The 13,663-nt window shown below is 39.0% G+C and overlaps 1 long non-coding RNA gene across 4 annotated transcripts in view; it reads left to right on the forward strand.

Annotated features, from left to right (window-relative positions):
* Positions 1–13,663, forward strand: part of LOC144238104 (uncharacterized) — a 531,162-nt gene that overhangs the window by 406,419 nt on the left and 111,080 nt on the right. For all 4 annotated transcript variants that reach the window (XR_013337018.1, XR_013337017.1, XR_013337016.1 and 1 more), the window contains one exon: positions 615–662. This is a non-coding gene — a long non-coding RNA (uncharacterized LOC144238104). The remainder of the gene's footprint in view (positions 1–614; positions 663–13,663) is intronic.

The raw sequence follows: 13,663 nt of genomic DNA on the forward strand, positions 1-13,663 counted from the left end.
AGTTCACTCGTTCCATTTGTCTTAGAGGACTTGGAATATAACAGTATACATTTATTTATGCTCATGAAGGAGAATGAGGCCAGCAACTCACAATTCATGAAACCAGGGGTAAATAATCCATAACTTGTTCTCTCACCATCACCACAATATTTATATCTAGAGCACAAGTAACAAACAACCAAAACAAGAAGAAACCAGTTTGTTTTTATTTACAAAATGTTTAATCAAAAGTACAGTAAAGTTCAAATGGAGCTGCAAATCCTGGTGGTTCACAATGGTTTGATTTATTTTTTCAAACAGACCATGGATAATTAACCATAAAACATAACTTTCCCAGTACAAGTTACAGTGAATTGCAGAAATGGGCAGCAAGTCATTCACAACTGGTTGCAACTGGTTAGAGCCCTTAAAGCTGAACATGCAGACCACTACACACACCACCTTCTCAGCGCACACTTGTGTGTTCCTTCCCAGAAGGAAGCATCCTTTACTCTTCATATCGTATCACTGAGGCAGTGTCCCAACGTGAGAGGCAAATGGGTTATTTTACACGATCACCATGTTGTCATACATTTTTTAAATACCCAGCATTGACTGTATTCTTTTCATTTCAGAATGTTTCGCCATCACTAACTGGATATTTCTCACACCATTGCTTTCTGGTAAGTAAGTTTCGTTATTTCCAAATGGCAGTCTAAAATATTGAGGGGCAAAGAAACAAGTGTATTTTTCCCAGCCTCTGAAAGAATTCAACCTAAAGACTGTGGTGTGTCCACCACCTCCAAGTACTATTTGAACAGAAAGTATTTGACATTGGTGAAGGGTACATATTTTATATCCGGTTTGTTCATTTGAAATACCATCATTTAGAATGATGAGACATATGATCCCAAGAACCTATGATCACAGATTTCAACAAACATTTCACAATGACTTTGCTATACAGAGGTGGAAGCATTCAAAGGCCTTGTTTGGCAGACTCTCCAGAGATGTATATTTCCAAAGGAGACGCCTGAATGGATACCTCCATGTGGATATTTTCCATGTGGAACATCGGACGCTTTGGCATTAAAGAAACAAACACAGAACCTTCCAAACACATTTTGTGATGCTTTGAACTACTTATTATTATTCTATGATAGGCAAAACGTGTGAAATGCATTCACTTCATTTGAAGCAATCTGAAAATCAGACCTGATTGCTCTTGTGTACACCCACAAAGGGAAGGGGAAAATTTCCTTTAGGAGCATGAATATGGATAGCCACCTCTTTTACGAGTTAAGAGGACCAAGACCTGAGCCTAGCTTTGAAAACTTTGAGGTCTACATGTCTTTTAGTGGAAATTTGCAAAGTTTCCAAAAGGTTGGGATTGTGGCCTTCTTGAATTCTTGAGATGTCAATAGCTGGGACGAAGAGTGAAGGTCAGGACTGAGGGCATATTCATAGAGCATCACCATGTCAGGAAGAGCGTAAAAGCTGAATTTGCTAGAGGTTCGCCTGCCCCGAAATGTACTGACAGATGTACTACTAGAGAGGGAGGAAGGCAGAAGGGGGTGACTTGCCTAGCATCCGATGAGATTCTGCCTGGCTCCAGTGAGGCTGATTTAGTCATGAACATCATATTCATCCAAACCTTTAAAGGTTACACTCTTGACTTCACTTTATATGAATGTGCATAAAATGAGGAAAATAATCTCGTGGGGTAATAAAGATAGCTTTCTAACAGGAACTTTCTGTATCCATGGCTCATAATCCATAGCTGTCGCTGTATTTTTTTTCCTAATTCTGTCAAACATCTACCTTTGTGTCTGAACATATCCATCTCACCAGTGAAGACCTCAAGCCGTTAGGATTGTCACTACCCCCATACCCCACGTGCACTCCCACACTTTATTTGTTATGCTGACTGAAAAGAAGCTCATATCAGTGTGAGCAGACTCCAGGGACAGGCTGATTTGGTAACTTTCATTTGTTCCTCCCATTGCTTTCGTGGCAAAAGGATCTCATCACAAAATGGCCTGAATTTCACACTCTTTCTGGCTTGCAGAGAAGCTGGTTCCTCCCCTATTTCTGTCCAACACACAGAAAGCTCTTTATGTTTCTATGGTCAGATAAAATCTGTATTGACGTTTCTTTTCCTGTGGGTGTATTTCGCTTCTAGGTATGAGATTTAAAGTAACTGGGCAAAGCTGTGTGTTTGCAGTTTCTCTGTTTTTAGTGAAAAGCTCCCTGGGAAAGGAGAGCACATCTTATCCACTAATGAACAAATATTTATTTTCATTTTAAAATGATACATGCTCATTAAAAATAATTTGGAAAAACACATAGTAGTAAAATGAAGAAAAATACAAGTAATTATTTCTATAATTTAAATCCAATAATTAATAANAACATTTTGCATGTTTTGTTTTGTTTTACTTTTCACTTTCCCATGATATCTTCCATATAAAGTGCAGATGAATCAATCAGAATCCATCAATAATGAGTAAAAGAAGGAAAGTTTAAATATTTTTTTTTTTTTTTTTATTTCTAGGATAGAGAGAGACAGCGTGAGCAGGGGAGGGTCAGAGAGAGAGGGAGTCACAGACTCTGAAACAGGCTCCAGGCTCTGAGCTGGCAGTCAGCACAGAGCCCGACGCGGGGCTCGAACCCACGAACCGCGAGATCATGACCTAAGCGAAAGTCGGACGCTCAACCGACTAAGCCACCCAGGCGCCCCAAAGAAGGAAAGTTTAAATCAGTATATAGTTTTAAATTTTTTATTAGGAGAACTTTCAAATACATGAATGTAGACAGATTACTACAGTGAACTCCCATGTACTCACCACTCAGCTGGCACAATGATGAACTCATGGCCTCCCATTTTCCCATGCCACTACCATGTTGCTTTGAAGCAAACCCCAGACATCACAGCATTTAGTCCATCAATATTTTGGGCCCATAAGGACATTTTTGTATGTGAATGTTATAAACATTGAGAGAAATAGTTCTAATCATTACATATAGGAGTATTTTTCTTCTGAGTATACTGCCATCATATTTCCTAAACTGCAACCGTTGACTAGAAAATCTCATCAGAATATTTCATAACATTCTTAGGTGTATCTGTAAGCCAAAGGGCAATTTGGTTGACTATAGAGACATTTCACAGATTTGGCTAGGTTTCTTGGGGGAACTTTTTCTTGGCACTTTTTTTTACTTGCCTTAAACTTAAGATGATAATTTGCTGCTAATTCTGTGTAGCATTAGTTAGACTCATGACGGGATATACACTGTGTTATATACAATCCCATTATCTGAGGTGAAAGGGAAACAGCGCTCTGACAAGAAGTCCAGCTTGGCTACAGGCAACCCACAATGGATAAATTTGGCCAACGTACTTAAACTAGACTAACACTGGATTTAAAAGTATCAGATTTTTTAAAGATTTATTGGCAGAAAGGAAAGGTTTCTTCCTAAGAGAGCATTTACAGAGTCTGAAAAGGGAGGAATTATATATGAAAAACCTGAATAATTAAAAAAAAAAAAAAAAAGAAAAGCACTATGTTTGGGGAAGAGAGGGTTGAAGGAGATGGTTCATTGTAGGAAAACAAGCACTCCCTATGTGCTTGTACATATTGCTCTAGTTTACTCTAAGAATGTTTAAAGAACCTAGTTTTCTGTGGCTAGACTAGACCCTTTATACACAGAGCTCCACAGATGATGAGGGTGCTGGGCACATTAGGCTCTCCATAGAGAACCTATAGTTAGGGTTTAGTCCTTCCTCTCTGTCTTTGAACTGCAGTCAGTGATGGTTCAGTATCACTGCATTGTCCAAAAGGTGTATTCCACTCATCAGAAATTCAGGATGTGAGTAACTATGTAACATACTGCATCAGTATAAACTGGATTTATGTGTTACTCAGGTCTATTTAATCTTAGGAGCACATTTTCCATTGGCCTCGAAAGTGAGTAGCTAGAATATTGATGTGCATAACCCTTAGGGAAGAAAAAAAGAGCTTCTCCACTATACTAAATCTCTAGAAAAATATGAGGGCTTACAGTATGGACACATACAAAGTATTTTCAGCCAAAGTTGGTAGAGGAAAGCACATGGAAAAAAAAAAGAAAAGAAAAGAAATAACATAAGCAATAAACTATCCCAAGCAAACAGAAAGCATCTGTGAAATTTGCAGGACTAGATGGTGTAAACAATACAAACTTTTTTCTTTTCATTTCATTTCCCCCCCTCAGTCTTCTGATCCTCTCTATTTCTCCTTTATCCTGATCTGACATTACTACCATTAAAATGTCCTTAAAAGGTCAGGAAAGGATCTGATAGCTTGGCATTGAGCCAGGCATCCTAAGGAAAGATGGGTAGGAACTAGCCACTATTTTAGAGCTGCAAAGACATTTTACCATACCCCACAACACCCATATTGTAAAATAGCTAATCTTTTCATCATTATTTTTAAGGTTGATATTAACAACAAGACCACTGAAATAAAGGCATAAGTCTTCACTTCTTCCAGCATCCTTTTCTTATGTGTGTTAATTATACAGTTCATGTCATATAAGCCAGAATATAAACTGCCTTTTAAAGATAAGAATAAGTTTGCCCTTGGTTCTCTCTAGCTAATGTATTATACATTGCACCCAAGTGAACCATCAATGCCTCATCCTGATAATAACTATAATAATAATTATTATTATTAATGATGGTGTTTGCTTCTTCATATGTGTGTGGGGTTTCCTTATGCTTGGCCTTTGGGTCTGGTGTTTGTTCAATTGTTGTTACATTTGTGACTATATATATCCTCAAGCTATAAAACAGCATTTCTTGGAATAAAGTAGTACTCCATATCCTCTACATCCTTCCCCCTACGTAAGTTCAGAATCATTGGTGGATGGTTCTGCTTATATAGGGCAGAATCCTTTGTAAATGCATGCATCGAACCAGGATTTTCATTTTAGACCATAGATACACATAGATAGTTGCAATAGGAAAAAAGTGGCTTATTTATACCATCATGTTTAAACTCCATGTTTCCTGAAGTTGGCATATTTTCTGGATAAACGTTATTGGATGCGTAATACATCATCACATGCAATTACCATAAAGACGAATTATGACATTCACTGAGTGAGGTATTAGGTGATCCTGCCTTAACTGGAGTGGTGAGGGAAGACTGAAACCCACATTCAAGACAGACATTCAAGATGATTTTGCAGCCAGCGCAGTCACTTTACATTGGAAATGCTGAAGAGAATGCTTAACTTTCTCTTCCTTCATTAGAGATTATGCAAAGCCTGTGACATAAACAACATACTTTGGAGATGGTCTTCTCTTTGGGGGACTGCTCCATTTGCAAACTATGCTAGGGTCCACAGAGAACTGATTCATTTGGTCTACCCCCTTTTGTGAAATATTCTTAACATGCTGTTGATACATACTTTTTGGTCAAAAAGTGATTTGCTTTCTGGTTTTTGATGGCCACTCTGTGAATCAACCTAATGTATTCATGGTGTGGGGAACTGTAACCTCTGAACACTAAGTTTAAAGACTTTTATAATGAATTATTTAAAGACATTTTAGCTCTTAACTCTTTCTCTGTCCACGAACAAGTTGATTGGCTAATCATGTCTTGTTTATTTTTATTGTTGTGGTATACACATTGTATATAAAACAGGAAGGAGGTAAAGCTATTTTTAAGAGCTAATTATAATGGCAAAAGTGTACTTTCTCTCTAACTGTTCTCTAATCTTCAAATGTTTTGTTATATCAGGACTTGCACTCTAAGAAGTATGTTTCAGTTTTGCTAGGGAAATGACAGAGGAGAAAGATAAATCCAGTTCTATAAAGTGATGTCAAGCATAATTTGGCACAATTGACAATATCAATAGTTCATTCAAGCCCTAGTCCTCCGCTTCTGGAGGACTTTGATTTCTGGCCATCCTTTGATAAAGATCCAGAGCAAGGAAGAAACAGAGACTAATTATGAGACTTTTGGAGGTCTAATCTTTTAGGAGGATATGATGGTTCTAATGGATTCTTAGGACCCTGAGTTACTTCTGAGATGGCTTATATAACTGTTGGTGGAATTAGAACTCACAATTTTCTGTAGAGAGAATAAAAAACCCAGAGACTATAAGATTTTCTCCATGTCATTCTTTGAACAAACTTTTGCTAGTGCTTACTGTGTGACAGGTAAATGTAAATTCACTCACCCTCCCTTCCCTCCTCCCTCCCTCCCTCCCTTCCTTCTTTCCTTCCTTCCTTCCTTCCTTCCAGCCTGCCTTCCCTCCCCCTTCCTTCCCTCCTTCCCTCCTTCCTTCCTCCCTTCCTTCCCTCCTTCTCTCCTTCCCTTCCACCCTCCCTCCTAACTCCTTTAATTTTTTTTTTTTTTCTCATTTAAGCAGGGAGAAGTTTTCTTATAGATTGCTAAGGGCCCTATGCATATTTGCATGAAGCCAAAGATTCTGTCCCTTGTAGGAACTCTGGTTGTCAACCGGTGATCTTGCCTTTGTCTTTTCTCATAGTTCTGCCTGTGGCGCCTGTCACTAGCAGTCAAATAAGGACAATTTTACCATTCTCTCCTGCTGCTCTAATTTTTTTTAGTGCCGGTACATGAATTTGTTATTCTTTATAATTCCCTTTGAAGTTGGAAATCCAAGGGGAATCTAAAACCGACCAGATGTTTCTGCTGTTGGAGAGGGAAGAGAGTAGGATTAAGTTTAACAAAAACTTGGTCTCTAGGAAGAAAAATCATTTCAGCTGGAAATCATCTTTAAATGCACTCACTTGCTACATATCTGTTCATTAATTTATATTTACTAGTCCTTTGTAGACAATATCGCCTGTCAATTTACTCAGGAAAATTCATAAATTTTGTCAACAAATAGACTCATGCTGTGGTTTGCTCAGGCCTATGTCCCTTTTGGAGTTTTAGCTTTTTATATTGCTCTACATATTTCTCTCGCGTGCTTCACAAGGACGGTTGTGTGATCGCTGTTGTTGATGTTGCTGAAGGATAACCATCATGTCACATCAGGCTGGGAGGCCAATTCTGCAAACTGTTGCAAGAGGGTGAGGTCAGTGCAGCCTGCGGTTAGGAAGGGAAGGGAAAGAGATTTGCCAGAATGCTTCTCCTTTATGGAGAACTTCATCCACTTTGGGGATACGTAGATCAAAACAAGAGTAAGATGGATGAAGACCTTCAGGGTAAAAAAGGAAAGTTTTGTCATCTCTCAAGGATCAGTTGATGTTGTAGACAGCATGAATAAACAGACTGGGAGATGAAAAATGGTAGAGAAAATGAAGTATATGAAGGCACAAGAGAGAAAAGGGCATGTGTGTCGGAGGCCGGCTCCAGCAGGTCCAGGGGTCTGTGAAGGATGGACGGTGTCGGCAAGAAAGAGAGTGAGAGAGCCCCGAGATTCTTTCTGATCACCAGGCAGGCATCTCTGTCCTGTCAGTTTTGGTGTCTTTATTTATAGGTTAAATGATAACGTGACATCAGGAAAAGGAATTTTTATAATGGATAACTCTTTGTGATAAGATGCTTTGGAAAGTGTACAGAAGCAGGTTTTACAGAAATATTTTTGCAGAACTATTCCAATTATAGTGAGGTTAAGTAAATCTTATAACTAAAGAATTAACAGGGTATTCTTAGTAAAAGACAGGATACATACTTGTTCTAAGTTAACGCTAAGGTTAGGTCATAGGTTAAGTGTATAGATGGGCTAAGAATCATTCCGTCTGGCTCTCAAGAGGACCAGTGTTTTTGGGCTGGTTAATGAGTTGTTTGTGGAAACCTATTTGATGCTGAATGTGTGAATACCATGGAGGCCCTAAATGTGTCAGCCTTTTGTTTGTGGGTAATGTTTTAGCTACTCTTATCTATCCTCATCCTAGCCACCTGTAAGGGAGGGTGTTTGCAGAAAGTAGGCCTTGGGGAAGGGACTGCCATACATCACCAGTTAGAAGAAGGTCTAAGTATTAAGTTCTGCCCTTATCTATTCCTTACTCTAAATTAGGCTCTTTGTCTCGGGGCCAGGCTCAATTGTAACTCTTGTGTTCTTAACCCCCTTTATTATCTAAGTCTTGGATCTGTGAGGCCCATAGGAAGAGCCTTTTGACAATCATCCACAGAGCTTTCATCTAAAATCTCTTTTGTAAAGGCAGGAATATGCTTTTCCTTATGAGGTATCTGTGTTTAGAATATGGGTCTGATATGGAATACTGTGGGGCCTGGTCAATACCAGCAGGCTTATTTCCAACATGAGCCAGTAGTAGCAGAAAGAGATATCAGTTTTCATTTCTCATGGCAGGAGCTGTGCAAACACTGCCATTTCCTTGCTGTGACTGCCATCCAGAGAGGCCAGTGCGGCTCCTGGCACATGTGTGCAATGACATTTATAGGGCCTCTCTGACTGGACATCTAATGCTTCAGGCCCTGGTACAAGTGGAAAGAGCGACTGAAAAATTAAGTTAGAGAAGAGTTTCAGAACCCAATCAGAATGTTTTGGTGGTTTGCTTAGCACCTCACAAAAGCACCGGATTGTAGAGATGCATTTTTATTTGCTCATCTCCTGCTCAGTACCTGTCACACTGGCTCCTGACATTGCCGATAGGGTTTCCCAGATTTCGCGAGATTTACTAGGAAGACAGACAGATCTGCAGTTAACTCCTTTACACCAGTTCTTTTGCTCTGTAGATTAAACGTTTGGAAACATTTTCCACACCTCATAAGGGAGGAATACTCACAACTCATAGTTTCTATTGCCCCAGCCTATCTTTGTTTTAAATAGAAAGTCTGAGTCCTCAGTAATTATATTAAGCTTCTTAAGCAGCACATATCAATTGCATATACCATTTTAAGCATTTTTTCAGCCTCTCAAAAGAGAGTAGGGGAAGAGACAGAGAGAAATCACTTAGCAGCTGATTCACTTATTTTAAGCAGCTTTCCCCATTTTAAAATATAAAAAATTCAGGTCTTGGAACATTGGGTGATTTGAATGTTCTGTAAGGATTTGAAAAAAAAGATTTTTAAAATATCATATGTTCTACATTCAGGGATTCGGATTTTCAGTTTAGTTCTAAAAGGAAAAAACAGGTTGCAATAAGGTAGTTTCAACCTAAACAATTTCTCTTCTTTCTTTTCATTATTATTAATGAAATAATTATTATTTCTATAATTTATTATTATTATTATTATTATTATTATTATTGTTACTATCAATTGGCACTGATTGAAAGANTATGAAAAGCACTTATGTTGGTCTCACTACTGTGACAGAGCATAACCTAATAATCTAAGACTTAAAACTTGGTGTTTCAATAAAAACACTGAGGTATTTTCCATTCAAAGCAGCAGCAAAAGTTTTTAATTAACACCATCAGAAATTAATGAGCTAAATGCAGGACAGGGTTCCTCCATGCCCAACTACTGGGAACAAGACAGCAAGCGGGACCCATTGTGCATGTTTCTGTTTTATAGTGTATTTTTATTTACTCGTTGAGGCAGAGTCCCAGCTGCATGTGGTGTGGGGGACCCACAAGAGTGAAACCTGCAAGGGCTGCTCCCTCCAGCAGTTTCATTTTGCCCACTGACGATTGTCCTGAGTTCTTTGTGATTGTAATTGGTTAAAAGTTTGAAATTAGCAAGTCCTTGTCAGCCCCTGAAAGCTTTGAAATCACCAGGCTTGATACAGCTATTAAGCCCACTGAAGGCTAATCGCCTGTTGGGTGAAGAGCCTCTTAGGGGTGGGCACCCTGTCCTCAGGCTTTACCCCAGTGGCACCTCCCCAGCCTCTGGAGCTCTCTGTCCTGGATGATGGCTTTGTTTGAAGCCCTTTCTTTTCCATCACTGAAGCCTCTTTGGAGATGAACATATTGTGGCCTAACAGGGCCACAAATGGGAGTGAGCACAAATGGGACAAAGAGTGAAACAGAAGGTCAAGGGAATAGAGAAGAAGGAAAAGAGGATGAAAAATCACAAAAGAAAAAGGAAGTGGGATATAAGACGGAAAGAGCTTTGGAAATGTTAACATTTGGTTTCTGTGAAACTGGATTTGATGTCTCAGGATGGAACCCACTGACAGAACCTAAATGGTCCATAGGGCTTTTCTTTCTTTGTTTCTTTAAGAGATTTTTTTAAAGACTTGCCCATCATTGTCACAGGGAAGCCACTTATGTTCATATAAGGGACCATAGCCTACCTGCCACCACCACCACCACATTTTCTAGAGATTAGGGATACAGTTCTTTCCTTTATACATTATGATACAAGAATGAGGGGGTCTATCAATTCTCTGGTCACACAGAAGTATCTCTTGTTTAACCTTTTGCTCTAGGCCCCCGAACCAAAATTCTCCAGAAAACTCCTACCCTGCTTGGTGAATTGCAAAATACATTCCCTTCACTATGATAGCAACTCAGGAACTGCTTGGACAAGGTTACCTAAAGTGGATATTGTCAGCAACGATGAAATGCTTATGGAAGCTTAAAGGACTAAATAACTTCCTATGAACCTTCTCATTTATGTTGAAAGCCTTCAAGCTTAATACATTTAGGTGCAGTTTTTAACCTTTACCCATTTCTCCTCCTCTTTAATACAAAATAAAAAAAAAAAAATACAAGCCAAATACAGCAACATAGATATTACTGCCATGAATTCAGATTTCAGGAAGTTTTTCAATAGGCCCAGTCATGACAAAATGATGCAAAAATGTATCACCATTTTTGGGAAAGCTCCTTAAAGCAGTTCAAAGATTTCTTCCCTGAAACACAGGAAGATCGATACATATCAACTTCTAGGGGATAATTGGTGAATGAATGTCAGGATTTTCACAAGAACTGCTGAGTTCAGTCTTGACATTCTAGCCAGAGAATCAGGTAAGCCGATTAGCAAATCATCATTTTTCTGTTTCTTACCTGGGCAGTGTCAGGATTTGCTGTAGTGAAGTTTGACTTCTTACAGGAGCAAGAGACCCTTTATGTGGAATATAATTAGTAAAAAGATGTCATTCTAACCTTCCCCAGACCATCCTTTAGGGGCTGCTAGATCAGGCTGCAGTATATTTTGCCCCACTCCCCAGAAGTCCTTTAGAGGCTAGTCTAGCAGATAAGGCTGATACCTCAGCCCCTACCTCACCTGATTTTAACTACACTCGGAGCAGTTCTCTGTTAGCCTAGACTCCCACATCAAGAGTGCTTTTTCCAAGATCTTTTCCATGGCTAGGGGAGCTCAATAAATCTACATTGGATTGGGGAAATTGGGTTGGCAGCTTAATGCCCTGGGAACAACACTCAACCAAAGGAGAAACAGAACTGGAGAAAAAAATGTTCTAGCCTGTTTCTTTCAGATGGCTACCTCTGGAGGCATTATCTACAAGTCTCAGAGATGCAAGTAGAATTATGCTTCAGTTGGTACACTGGTGTTACTTTGACACATTTTTATCATTGCCTTGTCCTCCTCTCTGACTCACCCATCTCTCCTTCACACCTGACTTCTGAGATCACCTTCTAAATTACAGCCTGTACCGAGGCCCTTGTTGCAAACTCTTCTTTGGAAGGATCCCCAAATAAGACAGGTTCTCAGGTTTTTTGTTTGTTTGTTTGTTTTAATTAGTCAGTTCACAGCATATTCTTCTCTATTGTTACTACCTAAAGTGAATCATTGCCCATTCAGAGTCTGGTTCCCAAAGTCAAATAGAAGCACAATTACTCACATCAATAGTTGTTAACACTTGGAAAGACATTGTTTTATTCATCTGTGGTTCCTGGTACCTAGCACTGTCTTGACACATAGTAAGTGCTCAGTTAATGTTTGTTGGATGAGTGAATAAATGCATAATTTATACCAATGACTTTTAATGTCAGTAATAAGAAATGCTGGTGTTTCAATCAAGCATGGATGTGTTACAGCAAATTTATTATGAATAATTTATGAAGCACGTGTATTTGATTCAGTCTTTTAAAGTTAAATTAAGACAATATTTTTCCTATATAAAGTTACACTTACATACTTGTGTTTTCTTTTTCTTTTTTTTAAATGCTTATTTATTTTTGAGAGACAGAATGTGAGCAGGGGAGGGGTAGAGAAAGAGGAAGACACAGAATCTGAAGCAGGCTCCAGACTCTGAGCTGCCATCAGAGCCCAACATGGGGCTCCAACTCATGAGCTGTTCGATCATGACCTGAGCTGAAGTCAGACACTTAACTGACTGAGCCACCCAGGTGCCCCTTGTGTTTTCTAACATGCTTTATTAAGTGGGAACCAGTGGGTAATATTTCAGTACTCCGGAAATTACAAATGACTCTGGGTAAGCCCATGAGAATGTGTTAAAATCTAAATATCGTCTTATACATCAAAATGGGGGGGAAAGGTTGAGTGCTTTAGGATCATACTGTTGGAAAGGTGGCAGTATCTACTCCCATTTGAAATATGTGGTTGAAGTCAACAGGCTTTTGAATGACTCTTTAGGAATATTTGTTGCTATAACCCTGTGAATCTAGTCTGGAATGAAACATGGTGAAGTCTTATTGGTGCCTGTTTTTTAGACAGAAAGGTAAGATCCACAATATCTATAATCAGGACCAGGAAGAGTCCACCTTCTGTGATAGAAATTCATGAGCCTCCAAAACACAAATAATGAGATGGAAAGTTTAAAACTCTCTATGTTCTCAATGTCCAAGACCATGGATATTTTAAAGCTATTTCTAGAGTGTGGTGACCAGGAAGATCACCCTAACACCACAAACCTCCTCCTTATTACCCAATGGCCCAGTCTGGACTGAAGAAGGTGAAGGATAAAGAATATTCCAAGAAAAGGCACCTCAGTTTTCCGAGTAGTTTATTTTGTCCCCATGGGAGTACCATAGGACCTGATGTTGCATGTTAGTTATATTACTGTGGGAGGAAAACTATTTCCTTCCCTACTTTTGAAAAATGTTTTACGCTTTTATTTTGAGATGATAAACCTTGGGTAATTACTGAATTTGTCCCCCAAAATAAAACAAGTATCTTTTTAGGAAGAAATGGGAATTCCCATTTATTTTCTTAGCATCCATTGTGACACCTGGAGAAGTATATAAAGTTATACACATCTAGAAACATATTCTTCAAGAAAAGTCAACTGTCTCATCTGCTGTTTTTCAACGTGGCCTTATTTGGAATTTCTACTATGCCTTCCAGCATAATGTTCTAAATAGTCACATCTTTTCTGTAGTGGTTATGGATCAACTGCCTAGGAAACCCCTTTCCATACTAGTGTCGTTTTCCAGAAGATATCAACTCAATTATGAAAGATCCAAAATGAGGCTCAGAAATAGTGATGGTAATTGGTGATAATCTTTGTGCATTGAAGAGTTCGTGGTCTTATCCAGTGTGTAGTTTACCAAATTATGTGGGATGGTTATGGATCCCCTCAAGGAGGCCTCATGCCAGCTGGAAACCAAGGATTGGTCTTTTATAGCCTGGCAGAGCCACCTCTAAGGTTCCAGATCTCTCCTAGTTTATCTCAGTGAGCAAGACAATATTACCCTTTTCTATGTGTACCTGACCTGAAAAACTTGAGAAGTGCTATTGTTATGGATTGAATGTTTCTATCCTCCCAAAATCCATATGTAGAAGCCCTGTCCCAACTCCCCATGTGATGTTATTAGCATGAAGGGTCTTTG

Source organism: Crocuta crocuta, unplaced genomic scaffold (assembly GCF_008692635.1).
Source record: "Crocuta crocuta isolate KB4526 unplaced genomic scaffold, BGI_CrCroc_1.0 scaffold56, whole genome shotgun sequence".
NCBI classification, from domain to species: domain Eukaryota; kingdom Metazoa; phylum Chordata; class Mammalia; order Carnivora; family Hyaenidae; genus Crocuta; species Crocuta crocuta.